This window comes from Pelodiscus sinensis, chromosome 21, assembly GCF_049634645.1.
Source record: "Pelodiscus sinensis isolate JC-2024 chromosome 21, ASM4963464v1, whole genome shotgun sequence".
Classification (NCBI taxonomy): domain Eukaryota; kingdom Metazoa; phylum Chordata; order Testudines; family Trionychidae; genus Pelodiscus; species Pelodiscus sinensis.
Window position 1 is genome coordinate 22,022,214 of NC_134731.1, and position 21,950 is coordinate 22,044,163.

The following is a 21,950-nucleotide window of genomic DNA, read 5'->3' on the forward strand; positions in this document are numbered from 1 at the left end:
ATCACATATGCAAATAATCTGGAACTCTTTTTTATTTCACCTGAAGCTGCATGCCAGATAGTTTGTTTATTATTTTCACTCTTCATATTACTTTCCACTTCTATAATACCTCAGACTACAAAGTCTCTTGCACTTATTTATTTCAGACAAAGAATGCCTGAATGTAGTTAGGCTACCTAGCATAGCTCCCCTTGTGACATTACAAGGCTTGCCAAGTTGATATTTAACAAGAGATGCCAATTAGCATCCACGATACCAGTCAACAAGGCACTTTCTTTTAATGATTTATATTGACAAATGAATTAATAAAATCCCACAATTACTAGTGGTGTTGAATGAGCCCATGTAACAGTCCCAAATACGTTTGCTCCATTTATGTTTCCATTTGGACTATCAGGAGGCCAAGAGATGAATCAAGCTTTGAGTGTGCCTGTTGTAGGCAGCTATCAGGAAAAATCCATAGCCGGTAACTACAACAAAGCTGTGTTGATTTACACTCGGTGAACATCTAGCTCAGTATTGACATTTAAGAGAAGTAGAGTTGAATTTGATGCAAATGATCTGAATGTCTCTGGAGATAGGTTAAAATGAAGGACTGACATTGCAAGAAACTGTCTTATTTTTAACATTAGAGCGAAATCTGTATAAGGGGATGTCCTCATTCATCAACATTCTTTCTTAAGCAGTGACCAAAAAAAACCCAACCCCAAACTCTCCTAGATTCTTACACCAGAGCACGAGAAATATATGAGGCAAATCGCGAGCACTGTGCCAATATTGGCACCTTACCGGCACCAATCTCAATTTGTAGTGTGTGCTTTGTGCACAAATGGCTGCTTTGCTAATGTCAGGGATAGCACGAAGTGTGACTATACAGGCCTGTGCTGCCAGCCTCATTAGGACCCAGGTTTTGAAACTCTGGGACAGATTCACAGTGCATGTTGAGCGCATTTACCAGTTCCCACATGGCCAGAAGACTCTTCAAATAATTAAGGGCCCAGCTAGCCTTGAGGGGACTGCCACAGATTTCAGACAAGCACACTATCATGGTCACTCACAACAGCGTTTGTGAGAGATCTACCGTATTTTCCGGCGTATAAGGCGACTGGGTGTATAAGACGACCCCCTAATTTTCCAGTTAAAACATAGGTTTTGGCCTATACTCGCCGTATAAGACTACCCCCCCCCTTCTGAGGCAACACCATTTAATAACACCAGCCCGCTGGATGTGCCCTAATACAGTACTGTAGCTTCGGCTACATACAGAACGTCCCTGTGCTGATACTGTATGTACCGCGCTGAGCCAATCCCAGCAAGCGGTGTATTCTATTAATGCATACAAAGCCTGCTCGGATTGGAAAAGGTTGTAATAGCCCGCCTCTCTGACTCAGCCAATCCGAGCAGGCTTTGTATGCATTAATAGATGACACCGCTTGCCGTGATTGGCTCAGTGCGGTACATACAGTATCAGCACAGGGACGTTCTGTATGTAGCCGAAGCTACAGTATGTTTATACCCGGCGTATAAGACGACCCCCGATTTTTGGGGGATTTTTTTAGTATAAAAAATCGTTTTATACGCCGGAAAATAAGGTAATCTGCTGGACTCAGAATTGAGTCTGGGCACTGCTGCTGTCTTCAGGACTGTGGCTACAATTTCAAGGTAAAGATCCACTTTCGAGCACCTAATCCTCAGAGTGAGACCACCCCCAGTCCATCTGTTCTGACCCCACAACCTCCACCCCCCATTGTTAGAACAGCCTTGCCCAAAACTCCAGCCATGCGGATGTTGTGGGTCTACAAATAAACACTTTAGAGGAACATACTACTGTACAGATTAGGCCTTGCACAGGATTCTAACACCATTGATCTTTACATAGTCACAGCAGAAATTCACAGATCTATTCAAAGCAATAAATGCTACATGCATTTCCCTGTCTCAGTTTCCTCATAATTTCAAAACATTGGAGTTGGGGTGAGAATCCTCCAGGATATCCAGGGACCTACTGCTCCAGTACATGACTTTGTCTTTCCAGCCACAGAGGTTCTTCAGCCCAGCTAACTTTCTCTGACCTTGGCTGGTCTGTGCTCTTTCTCTCTCCTGCCTCAGCTTCCTGTTCATTTTCCAGTGAGTCACCCTAGATTATATATCCCATCAACACTTGACTCCATTATTCTCCTGCTGGTATTCCATGCACCAAACCACACCTCCTACAGACTGGAGAAAATGGTTTCAGGTTGGTCAATGTACAGTCATTAACGTTAACATCTTACCATTGTATCTAGTCTGGGAGAGAGTCCGGTTAGCTAGAGATGTGAAAGAAGCGTGTCATTTGTTAATTGTGTAGTCAACAAACATTTCGTCAACTACACGATTAATCAGTAAGGGGTAGCACTCAGTCCCGGCTCTTGCTAGGTCCCGGCATCAACCCGCGCTTTGACTCTGCACTACAAGCACTAAGAGCCAGCATGGGGATTGATGCTGAGTCCCAGCATGAGCTGGGACTGAGCCAGCCTGTCAGCCAGCCTACTAAAAAATTTAGTTGTGCGGGGGGAGAGGGGAGTAGTCAATAGCATTAACCAATAAGCACCAGCTTAGTCAACCGCACTATTACAGCCAGGTCCGGCCTTTGGGCAAGGTGAGAGAGGCAGTTGCCTTAGGCCCCATGCATTCAGGGCCCTGCGCTGCCCAGCTCCCGGCCCCACCCACCCGGCCGCTCACTAGCTGCCCTGCCTGGGAGCTACCTGGCAGTGCACCACAGCCATACTGCCTTGGCCCCCGGGGAACTCTTTTGCTGGGCCTGATGACATCCCAACTGTTAGCAATGGCTCCAGAGGTAGAGACGTTCCATGAAACAACAATTTTCATAAGAACAACTTCCTATCATGTCAGTCACACTTCATAAGCTGTATAGACAGTTTCGACAAATTGTCACAGGGACAGTGTGATTTACTTATAGATGCAAAATGAACATTTTAGTCCTGCAGATAATACATAAGGAGTAAGACCAGACAGTCACGTGAACTCCTCTTGTCCATCTAAACCTCCCGCCAACACCTATTAAATTAAAAAATTGGTCTGGTAGCACTTTATAGACTAATAAAACATGTAGCTGGTATAATGAGTTTTCGTGGGCACAGCCAACTTCTTCAGATGACCGGAGTTTTGAGTTTAGGATGTGCAGACCCAAAATAAATAGGGGAGAAGAAAGAGAGGGGAAGGAAAAATGGAGGGGGCCTGGAAACAAGGGGCAGAGATTATGAAAATATCAAAGGGGAAAACAGGAAAGCAGAACAGGCTATCAGTAAGCACCTGGAGACTGGATAGTTAAAATGAAGCAGATAAGTATCAAAGTGAAAAGATAGGGAGGGTACTAAAGCAAGAATCTACACAAAGAGCTGTTTGCACCTTCATTGAATGTTAGGTTGGTAATGTCCCAGCTATCCCTCCTCCCGATTGAGGCCCTTAGCATGAGAACTGAACTTGCAGATGAATTGTAATTCCAACACTTCTCTGTGTATGTGACTGGTAGAGTTTGTTTGTGACAAGACAGCCACCTGGAGATCTTTTAAAGAGTCTTTTAAAGATCTATTAAATTCAAGTGAGGCTACCGAGGGTTTAAGATGGGGCACAGAATAAAATGACTTAAATTTGATTTTGGAGGGCACATATAGACTCACACATCATAGATATGCAAGATGCATATAGAGAACTTTCATCTGCTAAATAAAATCTGCTTCCTTTGAGATTACTGCAACAAAAGACCGACACAACTGTATATTAGGATACATGTTTTACTGAAGGTCATTCTAAGCATGCTCTGCAGTGTTCCCTGTAAGCTGTGCGCTTGTGCAGCTGCACAGGAGAGATTCAAATGCCGCCCAACTGATTAGCAGAGCGCCCACAGCTAGGTTTTTGTTTCTGCTGGTGGGTATATTTACACATGCCTTTGTGCACATAAAAAATGATTCCCCACATGGATGAAAAAAATCCATACGTGGATGGAAAAGACTAGAGGGAACATTGATATTCTGTTAAATCTCTTCTGACCACCATCCCATCTTTTCCCCAAAAGTACCATAGTAAAATGTGCAGGGTAAAACCTCACTGATGGAGGGCTTAAAATTTATAATTTTGGACTCTTATATTAAGTTTTCAGACATGCTGTAGAGTTTCACAAAGGTGTTTAATTCATGAATGATCGTGTGCCGAATTAAATTAATATGGCTCATCTCACCAAACGCGTAAGAGGCATTTGAGGTTCCTCGTAGGTGTGGAAGCCCAGTCTGCACTGGGTGAAAAGGGACAGTGACATCTAGCTGAGCAGCAAGGGAGGAGGAAGTACAAGTGATGAGAATCAGTCCTGGCTACATTATTCAGAGCTAAGCATTTTTCTATCTTGCTTTCTGAAGATGCTAAAAATGCTTCCGAACATAAAACTGCTCCCTATCAGCCCTTTGCCAGAGAGATGGCGTGCTGGTTTCCTTGCAACTGACTAAGCAAATGTTAACTAAGAATTACTTAAATGTCTTAATAGTTTAATTTTATTTGTCTCTAATCTGATTAGCAAAGGGGAAGAGTGTGTGGGAGGCAGGGATTCCTTCTTGTCTATGCTTTTGAAACGCTGTCAGTTGGATAGTAGTGGGGGAGGAGAGTGCCAGATGTCAGCAGATTAGCATTTCCTTCTAGTATTACTTCTTCATTTGACTGGACTCACTGTTCTTCAGAACGTTCCCTAAATTCAAGACTTTAATAGCTTGCATTAATTTCTCTTACAGATAAGGTGAATCTAGCTATTTGTGCCTAGCAAATGAATTGGAACTTAGATCTAAGTTAATAGATCCTTTATGTCTCTGTCAGAGTCTGTTAACATTGATTGGTGCAGCATCTCATAGAAGTCAGTAAATACATTAATCTCTCCAGAACTTGTGACAACTGTGCTGTTAACAGCATGAACAGTATGGATGGACAAGCCATATCGGGTAAATGAAGCTCTGACTTGAACTATCACACATCCCGAATCAGGTTTGGAAAAGCCTGGCCTAGATTCAGATACATTGCAATAGTAAGTGAGGTAACTCCACTAAGGACTATCAATGAGTTTACAACTTTCTTCTCCAAATATCATGCACATTTCGTTGACACTGCTGCCTCGAACGAAAAAAAGGCATGACCTCAGCAATACAATACTGGGCACATACTTCTCCCCCAAGTCTCAGAGGGGTGGCCGTGTTTGTCGTTTTTACAGATACAGACTATCGCCATATTTGGGGTCGGGAAGGAATTTTCCTCCAGGGTAGATTGGCAGAGGCCCTGGAGGTTTTTCACCTTATCCGTAGCATGGGGCACGGATCACTCTGCATCTTGGGGTCTTTAAACCATTTGAGGACTTCAATATCTGAGATATAGGTGAGAGGATTATTCTAAGAGGGGTGCGTGAGATTCTGTGGCCTGCACTGTGCAGGGGGTCAGACTAGATGATCATAATGGTCCCTTCTGACCTTAAAGTCTATGAGTCTATGAGACAAGGAGTCCTGTGGCACCTTAGAGACTAACAGATTTATTAGAGCATAAGCTTTATGGGTAAAACCCTACTTCATCCCTAATAAATCTGCTACTATCTAAAGTGCCACAGGGACTCCTCATTGTTTCCAAGAGAGATGCTGAGAGAACAAACATGTGGCAAATGTACAGTTGTGTTACTTAATGCACTATGGGAACACATTAGATGCTACAGCGATAAACATGGTAGAAGAATCTATATAGAACAGAACAGAAATTCCTTTACTAAGTACAGATTTCATGTGTGGCCAGGTCCCCTTAATCTCCCTGTGACTCAGTTTCCTAGCTGCAAAATAAAGATAATGATGCTCCCTTTTTCTGTCCTTGGGATGTCCTATTTATTGATGGCATAAGCTTTTCAACGTAGGAACTGTCTCCTTCCATATGAACATAAAATACTTATTACAATGGAGCCCTGATCTCGGTTGAGGCCTCTCTGGCCTCTTATATTAAAAATAGCAGGTTTACCATCATAAACTGGTTTTAAATAAAGTAATGTTAAGGATAGCTAGTTTACTTTCCTCACTGATTTGCCCTCCCTGCCCTATTTTCTCATACCTCCTTACTTCCTGATTCGCGTCAGGACTAGAATGATCAGAATTCTACAGTAAAACTCCGATGGTCCGGCATCTGACGGTCCGGCACTCCTGATGGTCCGGCACCATCAGGAACCCGGAAGTGCTCCGGGCAGCCGGACCATTGGAGCTGCTCTGCCCCCAGCTTCCCTGATTCAGCCGCTGCTAAAACTGACCAGCGCTGAATCCGGGAAGCAGGGGGAAGAACAGCTGGAGTGCTGCCGGGTAGGTCCAGTAGCGCTGCCCCTCGGGGATGTGGGACCAACCCAGCAGCACCCCAGCTGTCCCGAATTCAGCCGCTGCTGAAATTGACCAGCGGCTGACTCCAGGAAGCCCGAGACAGAGCTGCTCTGCCCCAGCTTCCTGGAATCAGCCGCTGGTCAGTTTCAGCAGCAGCTGACTTGGGTACACCTGGGACAGAGCAGCTGGGGTGCTGCCGGGTTGGTCCCCGCAGCGCCGAGGTTTGGCGCTACCAGACCAACCCAGCAGCGCCCCAGCTGCTTTGTCCCAGGCGTCCCGATTCAGCCGCTGCTGAAACTGACCAGGGCTGACTCCAGGAAGCCCGGGGCAGAGCAGCTCTGCCTCTGGCTTTCTGGAGTCAGCCACTGCTAAGTTTCAGCAGCAGCTGACTTGGGGACACCTGGGGCAGAGCAGCTGGGGTGCTGCTGGGTTGGTCCAGTAGCGCCGCTCCTCGGTGCTGTGGGACCAACCCAGCAGCCTTCCAGCTGCTCTGCCCCAGGCGTCCGGATTCAGCCACTGCTGAAACTGACCAGGGCTGACTCCAGGAAGCCCGGGGCAGAGCAGCTCTGCCTCTGGCTTTCTGGAGTCAGCCGCTGATCAGTATCAGCAGTGGCTGACTTGGGGGCACCTGGGGCAGAGCAGCTGGGGTGCTGCTGGGTTGGTCCAGTAGCGCCGAGGAGCGGCGCTGCGGGACCAACCCGTCAGCACCACAGCTGCTCTGCCCCAGGCGTCCCCAAGAGCAGCTGGGGTGCTGACGGGTTGGTCTCGCGGTGCCAAGGGTCGGCTCTACCGGACCAACCCAGCAGCACCCCAGCTGCTCTGCTGCAGGCGTCCCCGATTCAGCCGCTGCTGAAACTGACCAGCAGCGGCTGAATCGGGGACTCCTGGGGCAGAGCCGGACTATCAGAAGGGAGGACTATGAGGGGGTCTGGGGTAGCTTCCCCCCACCCCACCCCAGACCCCTCATAGCCCCCCCTTCTGATAGTCCGGCATATCTGATAATCCGGCACCCCCTGGGTCCTAAAGGTGCCGGATTATCAGAAGTTTACTGTATATGAATACTCTTTTGACAATTGCAATATGAGTTGGAGAACTAGAAATACAAAAAGAATTCCAGACCCTGACAGATTTCCAGCTGAGTTTTGAAGACTTAAATAATTTGGCTTTTGCTCTATTAAGTATTTGAGCTTTCAGTCCTTGTCTAGACTAGGGTTTAAGGTGTGATATGCACATGTGTTAGCCTGCACATTTTAAAAGCATGCGCTAGAAGGGAGTGTAAGCTTTAAGTCAGCCAGTTGAGCATGTGTTCAAGGCGGCAACCGTTTCTAGACTAGGCATTTAAAACATGTCAACATCACGTATCTAAGTCCTAATCTAGTCAAGTCTTTGAGGGACAGATTTTTAAAGGTAGCTCGGTGCTTGTGGAGAGCCATTAGGATATTACTTCAGGTATGAGGTATGTGGGAGGTCTGGAGGAAGTGAGATGGTGGTTTGAAACCTAAGGACTCCATGAGGGACACTGGGTCACTAAGAACTGCACTAAAATGCTTGCTGGAAAGAAAGGTGTTTTTTGAAGGAGGAGTGAGGGGGAGAGGGTCCTTGTAATGAGGAAGTACATGGAAGGGTGCCTGAAGGTAAGATTTCTTAGTGAGATGTTTGATGATGGCAGCTGGTTTTGATACCGGGTCGCGGTAAAGCCCAAGTCCAGAAAGGGTTTAACTAATTGATTTCAGTGGGACTTAGGCACTTCAATACTTTTACAAATCCGAGTCTAGATCATGGGCGTCCGGTGGCTTAGGTAGGGGAAGGCTCTGCCTTCCCAAACCACCAGCCTGGCCCCACCCACAGTAGGCGCTCTGGGGGCAAAGTGTTGCATGCCTGCCCTCCCCCGTGCTCCTGGCTGGGGAGGCTGGAACCACACAACTGCCTCCCCTCCCCCCGGTGCTCCAGGAGCTGTGCCGCACAGAGAACCCCTCATCTCTCTGTCCCTCCCTGGTGCTCTGGGGAGGTTGGGACATGCTTGGTGCACTGCCCCATCTCCTCCCCTGGGGGGACATGCTCAGCGTGCTGCCCCACCTCCCACCCTCCCCATGGCGGGGCGGGGCCTCAGAACAGGGTGTGGGGCTGTAGGCCTGCCTCCTCCAACCCCATCTGCACCAACTACCCATGCAGATGCTTAGCCAACCAAACCACCACACCAACTTAAGTTTGTTCACCACAAATTAACATAGGTAGCTGAAAATCTGTCTAAATCCCACTGTTGAAATCTTTCTTATTTTATTACATTTTTTCTTGTGGCATATAGTCTAAGAGGGGTAACCATGTTAGTCTGTAACTTTAAATACAACAGGCAGTCCTGTGGCACCGTACAGACTAACAAATCTACTAGGTCATGAGCGTTTGTGGATAAAACCCACTTCATCAGATGAGTACATATGTAACTCAGAACCCTTTTCCCCCTCCAATCAAGGCATTTCCACGCACTCCCCTTGTGGAATGAGGTGTACCGGTAGTTCGGAATAGGAAGCCTAATCCAAACTACCTAGTTCGTGCCGCGTGTAGCCGTGGGCACGGAATCCGAACTAGCGGACATTTAAAAATGGCGGTGCCCGGCAATATGCAAATGAAATTCAAATCCCGGGCTTCATTTGCAACTCCGGTTGCCTACATTAACCACCCTAGTTCGAACTAGGGTGGTAGTGTAGACATACCCTAATATACTACTGGCCATCACTGTAAATTAAGAGAAAAGCAGAGTCATAATATTAATAGCTAGCTTGAAGATCTACTGTGCAGTCATCTTCACATTTCCAAGCCAACCTATAAATGAAGGGCTGGAGTAAAAAGCAAAATAAAACTATCATGGCAGGAATATCAGGGTATTTTGAATGCAAAGCAGAAACTTATCTGTTTTACTATTGCAGTGCCAGAGAAAATCCATTTTGACACAGACCTGCCACTTTACAAGCAAATAACTATACTTTCCAATAACCTAATCTGTGCAAAGCCTACTGAAAATTCCCTAAAGAACCTGTAGTTAAAACCTCCATTAAATCAAAGGGTTTAATATGGGAAGGGAAGAGAGGATGCAGTTTGATTTGGGAATGTAATGGACTCAGTGGGGAAATAAATATGTTGTTTTATGTGTACTGTTACAGAATTTGAGAACACAGCATTCATTTCAAAGGGAATTCTCTTGCTGTGCAACTTATTTTTAAACAGATGTGATTTTTGCTTATTCAAAAACATTTAGGTAACAATTACAGTATAATAAATTATAATTGCCATCATCTTCCAGCTATGCTATAACTTCTATGCAAACACAAAGAAAATGTAATTATACAAATGACTACATTTCATATATATATGTATAATTAGCATAAACAATACTTTTGAACTATGCAAATGAGAAGGATGTTTCTGTTACCAAGGCGCCTGGCGGACTAGATGAGGTCTGTGATATTTGACGTCTGCTCACAGATACATAAACATGCAAAATTAAACACCTGAATACTCCTTCTGAACTCAGTGGATCTATTCATGCGCTTAAGTTAGACATATATTTATGTACCTTGATGAATCAGGGCTTTAAAGAAGCAAGACAGAGTCACTTTTTGAATGCTAGATGGAGGAGATGCTTTTGCCACATTTCATAGACATGGGAAAATATTCTCTCAGCCCTGGTCTACACTAGGATGTTATTTCGAAATAACCCCCCTCTTAGATCGAATTTATAGGCAGAGCATCTGCATTACCAAGCCAGTATTCGGAATAATGGGTCATCTATTTTGAAATCTGTACTCCTGTTTTCCTCAGGGAATAACACTAATTACAGTTATTACAGTTTGAAACAGTTATTTTGAAATGGCGGTAGTGTGGATGCTCCAATGCTGCTATTTTGAAATAACTAATCCCAGAGTAATTCAAACTAATTACTCCCCAGTGCTTCCTGGGACTCTTAGTCAAGGTAGCGTGTCCACATTAACAGAGCTTGTCTCAGACTAATTTTGAGGCTTCCCCATAGTGGGGACACACTATTTCAATTTTGTAAAATCAGGCGTTAAGTCAAATTTAGTTTTGAATTTAGTCGAAATAATTTCCTAGTGTAGACATGCCCTCACATTATTTACTCAAGCAGCAGCTACTAGTATAGCAACTACTGGTTCAGAGAACTAGTGAAAGATATGTTCCTCGATCTTAAAAGAATATTCATGAAAATTGTAGCTCCATATATAAGATTTTGAAAATTGAGATGACTAGAAAATATATATCTATAGCATTTCAATGAGAACAGCTTTCATTTTAAATAAAAAATAATTCCTCTGCAGGACAAATGAAGGCCATAGGCCATGAAAATCCACTTGTGCATTTACCTAAAAATGGACAAAATTAAAATGGAGATGGTGTCTATTTTCATGATCTAAACCTTATGGAAAACTCATATAGAAATTGACAGACAAGGATATACTTTCTGTAGGTTTCTGAAATCATCTTACATAATTTACCAGAAAATTCTATCCCTGTTTTGGAATTTTATAAGATGACTTGGGGAAAAAAAAGAGCAGTGGTGTGAGTATTATTGTCTCTTAAATTCTACAGTCTTGTTTCTTAACTGTGTTCCGCGGATAACTCATAGGTGCGCTGCAACCGTTTGAGGAAAAATAACGGCCGCGAGAGCTGCTGAGACGCTGAGGGGGTGGTGCGAAAAGTGGAAGAGGTGAGCAAGTGGTGACGCAGTGGTAACACAGCTGGAAATTAGGTGGGGCTACCAGCATTCCTCCTCAAGTGCTTCTGTGCGAAGGACAGAAGAGGCAAGTGAGTGATGACGCGGCAGGAAATGAGACAGGGATACCCGCATTTCTCCTTATGTGCTTCTGCGCCTGGCTTGCAATGTCCTGAGAAAGCTCCGCACCTCGGTTGTGCCCCTTGCCAGAGGGGCGGAGCGTTCAGGGCCAGCAGCAGGGCCAGCTCTGCCCTCTGCTTGCCAGGGGAGAGAACTGCCCTACAGCTGCCACCCCAATCAGGTCTTTGCACCACTGCCTTTGCCCTCACTTGTTATGCAGGACAGCTGAGGGGCCCAGATATAATGTTCCTTCTTTGTTGGACAACTTTTTTTTATTTAATGGATAGCGTTCGACAGGTTATGTTTGGGATACTTAGATTAAAAAAGATGTTCCACTTTTCAAAAGATAATTAAAAAGCTACTTAAATTATCATCGGGCAGTGAGCAAATATTGTCGTTGTCAATAAAAGTGTCGTCTGGTGTTCCAGGGGCACAGTCTCAACCAAAAACTCTTGGGCTACGTCTATATTGGCAAGATTTTGCGCAAATACTCTTTAACGCAAGAGTTTTTGCGTAAGAGAGTGTCTACACTGGCATGTGCCTTTGCGCAAAAGATGTGCTTTTGCGCAAAAGCATCCGTGCCAGTGTAGACGTGCTCTTGCACAAGAAATCTCCGATGGCCATTTTAGCCATCGGGCTTTCTTGTACAAGAAATTAACGTTGCTGTCTATACAGGTCTCTTGTGCAAGAACAGTTGCGCAAGAGGGCTTATCCCTGAGCGGGAGCGTCAGAGTATTTGCGCAAGAAGCACTGATTTTATATATTAGAATGTCAGTGTTATTGCGCAAGTACTCGCGGCCAGTGTAGACAGGTGGCAAGATTTTGCGCAAAAGCAGTTGCTTTTGAGCAAAATTTTGCCAATGTAGACGTAGCCTTGGTGCTCCTCATTAAAAAAAAATATTGTTTGGTGTTTCTTGGTGTTAAAAAGTTTAAGAAACACTGAGCTAGAGGATTAAGAGTAATTTGTTTTATTCTATTAAAAAAAACCAAAACAAACCTAGAGAGTTAAATGAGTCTTTTAGACTGTAATTTTTGTTTATGGCAGGGACTGCCAGTTATTACTTGTACCCAGAATGCAAAGGGACATAGCCACCTTACTGGGGGCACGTTACTTTGAGCTACTTTATTACTTGTCTGAGGCCATGTCTACATTGAGAGAGAAGGTTGAACTTACTAAGGTCAACCTTTTAGCTCCTGATTTTGTAAAGCTGAAGTATATGTCCCTATTCTGTGCAAGGATTTGACCTAGTTCAAAGTAGTGTGCCCCGAGTAGGGTGGTTATACCCCTTTACATTCTGGGTACATGTAGTCAGTGTCCCATAATGCATTCATCCCCCCTCTCCCCTCCTCTTGAGAGCAATGGCAAACAGACTTTTCACTTTTTTCCCTTGGTTATCTGTGCAGACACCGTAGCAGCATACACATGGAACCCAATGTGAATCCCATTGAACATCAGAGAATTATGATAATGAGATTAACCATGCTGGAGCATGTCCAGAGCACATTCAGGGTCCACTGGAACAAAGACAAATCTCAAGAGGCCATGAACATACTCTTCTGTGAAGCACTTGAGTTGAGCAACTAGCAAATGCTTCTGGCATCTGATCCTCTGAACCCAGTGGAACACTGGTTCTGGTGCCATCAGACAAGTACAGACCGGTGAGACCACATTATGATGCAGCTACGGGATGGTCAGCAGTAGCTGCAAAACTTCCTTAAGCCTAAGGCCACTTTCAAGGAAGTTTACAAATTGCTTTCCCCCGCCCTGAAGCGCAAAAATACCAGAATGCAACCCGCTCAGAGTGGAGAAGCACGTGGCAATTGCCCTGTGGAAGTTTGCAACGCCAGACAGCTACCGGTCAGTTGGGAATCAACTCTACAGTGGCCACACAGGAAATGAAATTCAGATTTTCCTGGGGCTTTTCCTGTTTACCTGGAGAGCAGTAGAGGTAAAAGTCCTGGCCAGAGCAGTCACTGTGGGGCACTGTGGGGCACCTCCTGGAGGCGAAGAATGTCTTCTTTCACAGCATTGTGTCGGCACTACTGTAAAGTCAGCTATGCAAGGTCGAATTTAGCACTACTCCTTGTGAAAGCAGGAGGAGTATAGAAATCAGCTTTAATGACCCTTAAAGTCAATGGAACATGGTTGGTGGTGTGGCCTCATTGTTTGGAAAATCAACCTAATGCAGCTAAGTTCCAGTATAGACCAGGCCTGAGCACCTAATGAGCTCTGACTAGACTGTTATTATAATATAATATAATATAATATAATATAATATAATATAATATAATATAATATAATATAATATAATATAATATAATATAATATAATATAATATAATATAATATAATATAATATAATATAATATAATATAATATAATATAATATAATATAATATATCTGTCCCAGAAACATAGAAGCCTGGAGAAATGCGTAAGGCAAACAAACAACTTAGTAAAGCTTAACTGTATATTTCTAATTATTTCAGTTTCAAATGGATGTAATGAGTATCAAGTCAGCAGTAAAATAAATAAATATGAATACAAATACTATACTTGCATTTCAGTGCATACTATATAAAGCAACATATGCAAGTCATTCTCTGTTTGAAATTTTAGTTTGGATTGACTTCCCTAGTGCATTTTATGCTATGTTTATTTAGGTCAGTTGATGTACCCCCTGGAAGATCACTATGTACCTCCAGGTACATGTCCTCCACATTAAGAATAATTCCCATAAGTAAGGAAATCTCAGGTTTCCACCTGTTTTTAAACAACTATGAGAGCAACTGTTGTGTTATGGTAAGGCACATTCCATTGTACTCTCAAGTACGACTCTCTTCTATTTTTGAAATAAACTCTCAGATTCCATAATTGCAAAGGGATATTCTGAGAGCACTCTCTCTTCCTCCTGCCACTGTGGACTCATCCATTTACTTTTCACTTCTGAAAATGTGGAAAGAAAGCTGTGATAAGTTTTCTAAAAAACTAAAGCGAGACTCTGACTCATCCCCCAACCCAAGAACCACCAGCAGGAACGGGGATGCCAAAGAACTCTGTTGTCTATGGAGGAGCTCTGAGTCCCTCCTCTAGTCTTTGCTGGTATGGAGTTCTACCTCCCATCCTATTCCCCCATCTATCTGCTCCTCAAAGTAGGTAAGAGCATTAGGGGTGTCACAACAATTTGCTTTCCCCAGACAACCATTTCTCCACTTGGACCATCCCAAGGATCCATTTCATAATCGGTCACAGTTCAAATTGGGAAGAACAGCCTAAGGAAACAGAAAAAGAGACATAAGGAAATGGATTCCAGACATGTGACACCTGTCCACTGCAAAGAACCATCGCTTATCCAAGAGACAGAAGCAGGCAGCCCCAGATGACATGATCTAAAGTTGATGCTGAATAACACAAGACCTGCTAGTACCAAATAATAATTCACAGCCTAGTCAGAGATAACACGCACAATAGAGCCTCCCGTGGCTGGCTGATACTGTGAATCATGCACTAGCCCACTTTCTCCCTCCAAGATACCTCGCTCAATGAAAATCTCTAACAGGGTAAGAAGGCAGGCAGCACTGCATTCATCTTCTCTGCAAACATCAAATCCCAGAGCGGTACCTCAGGTAAAACAAACTAATTCAAGTTAATCAATTTGACAATAGAAACCAGAGCCAAAGCTAAAGTTTTATGCTCACTGCCAGACCTCCACAGGGTAAAGGAGGTCACTGTTACCTTGTCAGTGAAGGTGGTGAAATACTAGGCAATATCAACAAGGCCACAGATGCAAAAGTCCAGAAACAAATCTTCTCCTTTTCCTCTCTAGGACTTGCAGAAGCCCTCTCTTGGTCAACCTGCAGAGCCAGCCACACCTGGATCTGATCTTCGGCCTGGATGTCAAGATGGAGGATATCACAACCCCACCTTGTCTTGGACAAACCATTATTTCATTAAAACAGTGGTCAGAAACTTATGGATGCCAACAAATTCTGAATCATGCTAACCAACAACAGCCCTTCACTCACAGGATAAAAAGTCAAGGATCTGGTCAGTCATTGACATACTGACCTCCAAATGAACCCTCTCTCCCCAGGCCCACACAGATCCTCTCCAGCTTGAAGTACTGCCAGATTCAATACTGTACTTTCTGATTCAGAGGAAAGTGAAGAGGCACTAAAGAAAAAGAAGAAAATCTGGATAGGCTGCAGAGAGAGGGGTAGAAGCTGTGCTCCATGTGAAAGATGAATTTTTTCATTGTGCCGTCTTAAGCATAAAATTACACCAACATATGCATTTTTAAAACAACAAAAACAAACACAAAAACCCTCTGCAAAACAAGACACTTCACTGTACATGTTTCTTCCCCGAGGGAAAAAGGATAAGAGAACGAACAATACATGACAGATGTCAATCATGTAGCTTAATGCACCACCGGAAAGCATTCAGATACTATGGTGACAAGCTCAATATAGGAATCTGAACAGAAGAAAGAACAGTACAAGACAGACTATAAAAGACCATGACTATCTTTAACTGTTTACTTTGCGCTCAATGTGACCTTGTAAAACATCATCAATATACAAAAACACATGAGACAAAAGCTCCACAGTATCCAAAGTTATCAAACTTAAAAATTGTTCTCACTGAGTAGGACTATCGCTAGACTACAGCTTTTTTTAAAAAAAGTAGGCTTCGAAAAAAGCATCACCTGCATCTAGACTGCTGTTGCATTCTTTCGAAATTAAATCGAAAGAATGTGGCAGGTTTTTTTGACCGTGGTAAACTTCATTTTATGAGGAAGAACACCTTTTTTTTTTTTTAAAAGAGATCTTTCGAAAAAAAGCGCTCTTGAACACAAACAGCTTTTTCGAAAGAGAGCGTCCAGATTGCCTGGGTGCTCTCTTTCAAAAAATCAAGTATCAGAGGGGTAGCCGTGTTACTAGCTTCTCCTCTCTTGGAATTCACACCTCCAGATCAGCTACTAGAAGTGGGCCTCATCTTCCCTGAATGGATCCACCTCGTCATCTCCAGCCTGATCCTGGCCTGCATATTTATACCTGCCTCTGGAAATTTCCACTACATGCATCTGACGAAGTGGGTCTTTGCTCATGAAAGCTTATGCTCCTACACTTCAGTTAGTCTATAAGGTGCCACAGGACTCCTCGCCGCTCTTTCAAAAAAGTGGATTGCTTTTTCGAAAGTCTCGTGGATGTCTAGAGTATCTCTTTCGAAAAAGCCTCTTTTGAAAGAGGCTTGCAGTCTAGACGTACCCTAAGTGACCATGATTTTCTTTAGTCTTAGGTGGCTTTTTAAAATAGGTCTCATTTCTTAAAATGAGAACCTTAAAATGTCCATTATAAACTCTTCGACTGGTTTTGAGGTACAGACTTAGGATAGGGCCGCAGCTTTAAGAGTCAACAGGATAGAATTCACAGGAAGAGGAAATTTCAAAGCTCTGGCAAACCAAGTTTGCTTCAAGGACCCTTTGCTTGGTACAGTTATTGACGGCAGGAAGCATTCAATTAATGCCTGCTAATTTTAGACTAACTGGACAGGATTCGTTCAATCTGAGTTTTATTTAATTATTTTCTTTCCTTGCTGCTGTTAGCACTGCACTGAACTGATATTCCTTTCCTACTACAGCATGAACAGTTCAATAGACTTGAACTCCCTTGAGTCATCATTGGGCATAAGTTCCATTGTTACAGGGCTTCTATGAAGAGTTACACTTAGGCAGAAAGTTAAAAGTTGCCACACAGCCTCAACCACACAATGAAGTGTTCCTGATGAATCTCTCATGCACAGAAACTGTGCCAGGTGCTCAGACTGCATCAGAGAGATGCAAATTTTAGTTTGCACTAATTTGTTGAATATAAACTGGCCCATGAGGACTCTGTTGGCCTGGACTATAAGCTGCCCAAAGCACAGTAATGGGGTACTGTTTGAAATAGAACTGTATTATCATGCAGTTTTAGTGGACTAAAATGTACACCCCAGCTAGTGTGTGCACACATACATTCAAGTACCAAATAGAAAAATCTACAGAAACAGAAAGCTGCTGTTAATTATGTGGGTTATTCCAAACTTTCCCAACCAATAGAACTTGGAAACTTAAGATCCCACAAAGACAAAACTGTACATTACAAAACTGGTATTTTTCCAATCCTGGCTCATTTCCAAGAGGTGAATAAATGTTAGATCCACTAATCAAAGAAGTGAGCCTGAAATCGTGTAACTCCATGTTATGAAAAAGCGAAAGCAGTTTGTGGGATGTAGGAAGGAGATCCTGACATTTTAAGGCACCACAGCTCCCTCACTGAAATATATAACAAGGCTTCATGTCCCACATTTTTGACCAAAGCCTTTAATCAACCTTAATCCAGCCCTGGAAGGATAAGCTGAATTTCCATTTGTAAACAATTAATTTATATTTCATCCTGAAGTTGCACAATACAACAGGCTATATTGTGGCCAACATAAACTTCAATAAGGCACATTTTATGCTGCACAAGGGATCAGGCATATTAGATACAAATGCTATTTTTCCCAAGTAGAGTCCAACTGGCACTAGAGGAAGAAACGATTACTACAGACAAAATCCAGGTGTCCCCAATCACCATCTATGGCTTCCCCTTCCCCATTATCTTTCATCACTTTCTTTATTTCCTTTTGGAAAATATTTATGGCTTACAAGTGGCCTGGTTTGTGTATTATATTCTAGAGAGGGAAAAGAAAGTTTAGTTCACACTTCAATATTTCAAGGGAAGGAAACGAAACAAATATTTTTGCAACACATTCATGTTTCTTAAGACCCTGGGGGAAGATCTGAACTTAGAGAACCCCAAGTGAAAAATCAGCGTTTTATCAGCTGGGCCAACGGTACTTTGTCAAATGCTTTTATAAACTGAAAGAGCAGAACAATTGTCAGAAATTAGTTTAGATTGTCTGCTAAGTTTGATCCTCTGCAAAAGCTAAGTGATCAACATCAATCTCACTTAAAGTTACAATAGCATGAATTGCTTTAGGTAAATAAATGCAACAATGACCACATAAGGAAAAAAAAAACCACAAGAGAAAACTGAAAAATGTCCAGAATTTAAGGATGAATGACTGGTTTATAAAGATGCTCACACCCAAATTTTCCATTAACTCCATTCGAAATGGTAAGCATTCAACAACTCGGGGGGGGGGGGAATATTATCAATTATCGATAATATTACATTGTATATTTTCAGTTATATGGCTCTTTGTTGATCATTTGTTCTGAATTTTGATGTAGTTTGACTCTTTGGTTTGAAAAGGTTGCCAACCCCGCTGCAGACTAATTCGTGACACTGACATGAGTTATATGCCTCTGTATGTTTGTGAATATTTTGTTTTCTTGTTTTTAGTGCTGTGAGGAAGATTCTACCTCCCCCTTATGCTAACTGCCAGCACACATCAGCTCTCTGGCTTCAGATTTCTTACACCATGTTCTCTCTAATAACAAGGTTCACTGACTTTCTATATCACACTGCTTTGGGTGTATGTCCATCGGGTAAGCAGGCTTGTCATTTTGCCTTAGCTATACACTGCTACGTCGTACCCATCTGGGCTTTTTTTTGTTTTTTTTTTGCCCCTTTACTGAAATGCATTGCTTGTGTGTTCAGGACTGATGTGACAATGGATCCCAGGCTGAGCTGAACTGGGGTGGGAAGAGTTCCTGATCACCCTGAAATTCTGTTGGATAGGCCTTGGGGGAAGGAATGACTCAGAGTGCGTCTCTCCATGTAGCAGTTGTTGTATTCCCACTAGCCCTGTGACACTGGGGGTGCACTTTTGTTACTCTTGGACAACTCCCCTCCCCCTTTTCCAGACTTCCTTTCTTCCCCCGGACGTCTACCCGGTCTCTCTAATGTAAGTGCTTTTGGGCAGGGCTGTCTTAATGCTTAGGACAACTGGGAATCATGCAATACAAAGAGTAATAGGAAATACTCCCAGTGCCTTTGCTGCAGCATTCCAGCTGAATATCCCCTGCAATGTGGGAGCAGCGGAGGTAGCAAAACCTAAGCCTGAAAGTTGTCAGCCTGCTGGTCACCTGGCCAGTCACGTTTAGAATTGTCCTCCTTCATCCATATAAATCCAGTTACTGGAAGGAGAGTGGAAAGTCCTGGGAGAGCTCACCTGGAGCCGTCATATTAAGGAAGTATTTGATACATTGCAATGGTCTTTTGATGCGTGTTTACATCTGGAATCAAGAAGAGGGGCAGCAGCATGGAACCAGCCAGCTTTCCATGGTTACAAGCAGCAGCCTTAGACAAGAAGAGGGTTGGGTTTTGTCTAGTCATCAACATCCGGTAGCCCTGAGAAAAGGGATTAATTCTGCTCTGCATTTACAATTTGTTCTAAATCCCTTCCCCCTTTAATACATATCCCTCATTTTGTTCATCGGTTCCATTTTACAATGTGTCAGCACCCTCCTTTCTATCTTTAATAGATTGAAAAGTGTAGCCGGTGTGTTGCACTCTCACTAAATCATCCATGATGTATTATGCTTGGCTTAAATGGCTGAGTCCCATTTGCACAATTGCCCTATTAATTTACTCACCATTGATTTACACCTCTTTTTCGGGAAACCACCCATCATTCCCCGATTTTACAGACACTCTCAAAAGCTCTATTCCTGTCTTTTTCTCCCCACCTCCTCTCTTCCATTTGTCTTCCTTGGTCCATTTCTCATCTTCCTCCTTCTCCCCCTCACTGTTGTTTTCCTTTGCTTCTTTCTCAAGCCCTCTCCATTTTCTCCCTTTCATCTTTCCCCCATCCTCATTTACAATAGCTAAATAAATCCATTGTGAAATATTCAAAAACATAAAAGATACAGATTTAAAGATAAAGAAATCCAAATTGAAACTCCTTGTTCCATGACGGCACAAAGATGCACAACCACTGTGACTTCATCTTAGATCAGGGCTCCTCAACTTTGGAAGCCCCGGGGGCCACAATGATACTCACAGCACATGCCAAGGGCCGCAACTTAAGTGTGGTTGCATATACATGCAAACATATATTCAAATATATGCAAATAGCTTCTTTCACACTGATGGGCATAAATACAAAAATTAATGCAGGACTATACAACATACAGGCCCCATTTAAGTCAGTTCTGCTGATATTAACAAAATGCAATATTTACTCAATTTCCACCCATATGACAGCACTTTTAATGAGCAATGACAGTCCAGGAATTTAACTACTAAAATGCATATCTGCATATCAGCAGAAGAGCATTATATTAACTACTTTTTTGTTTTGGCTCCCACCCGTGCGCTGCCTTTTGAGCCCTGCGTAAACCCAAGCCACACCGCAGGCCGCAAACAAACAGGTCGTGGGCCACATACAGCCCACAAGTTGATTAGACTGATAGGAGACCATCATCTTTGTTGTGGGGTTTTAATATGTCCTTGTGTTCTTTGATTTTGTAGGATCTCAGTCTTGTAGCTCAGATCTTACATTCAGTTTTAAGAGTCCACTCCATAAATCTACTATATATTTTAGAGAGTTTGTCTGTTTGATCAAGACTCCTCCTAAATGGTAAAAGCTACCACCATCAAATTCGATAGGTAGCTTCTTCTTATCAAAGCAGCCTAAAAGCTTGGTTGTGGCAGGAAAATGGGGTGTGGCTGGAATGGAATCGCTCCTCAGAAAACCAAAGAGAAAAGAGACAGAATCACCAAATCAAGGACAGTTCTCACAACTGACATAACTGAGTGAATGTTGAAAGGGACTGAAACAAGATGAGCCAGAAAAATAGGATGAACCTAGAACAGGATTGCTTCTCAACAGACCTTATAGAAAAGAGACAAAATGGAGAAATTTGGAATAGTGCTTGGTTTTGAAGAGCTAAATCAATGCTCAAGGTTTGAAAACTAGAAGAAAAAATTATTATAGCCCTTTTTTATTAAAACATAGTGAAAGTTAAGAGTTTATTGGGATGAAGAAAAAAATATACTTGATGGAATTCCCAGTTAAAAAAAAAAAACCTAAAATGTTAATAATCCCTTTTTTAAAAAATCTGAAATAAAAATTAATCTAATAAAAATAACACTATTTTTTGAAAAATACAAACATTTTAATAAAACATGTACATTTTCCTTTTATTTAAAAATAACCAACACTGTTAATGGACCTGAGCAATGCCAGGTAAATCTGCTATTTATATATAAAAACAGAGACAGAGAGACAGAACACAAACTGGTGTTGTGATTCCCAGTTTGCTGCTAAATCCAAACATTTCTAGCCTGTCTATGTGTATCTATTTATCTATCTATATACAGATACAAAGGTTTAGAGGCAGTAATTTATTGTATAATATATTATATATTTATCATTCCTACTCTTCTTCAACTTTCAGTAAAAAAAAGACTGAAAACTTTCCTGAAATGGAACAGTGATGCAGTGACAAATCTGCTCCATCAGAAATGAAGTATAGTTTAAAAACGTTTGAATGCATAAGGTTGATGTGGAAGGCGATTGAGATTTGCATAGTTAGATAGGGTCCAAAAATAATCCTGACCCTGAACGGAAGAAAGGGAAGAAAAAAGAGAAAGAGAGAAAAGGACAGGGAAAAATGGTTATGGGATAGAACATCAAAGGGCAGTGTAGCTAGGATAAGAATTCAGTGGACTAGCCCATTACCTATTGGAAATCAGTCACAAATTAAACAAACCGAAAAGTCACAAAATGTCCTT

At 42.7% G+C, this 21,950-nt stretch overlaps 1 protein-coding gene across 9 annotated transcripts in view; it reads right to left on the minus strand.

Annotated features, from left to right (window-relative positions):
- Window positions 1-21,950, minus strand: part of AUTS2 (activator of transcription and developmental regulator AUTS2) — a 1,132,674-nt gene that overhangs the window by 444,702 nt on the left and 666,022 nt on the right. The window lies entirely within an intron of this gene.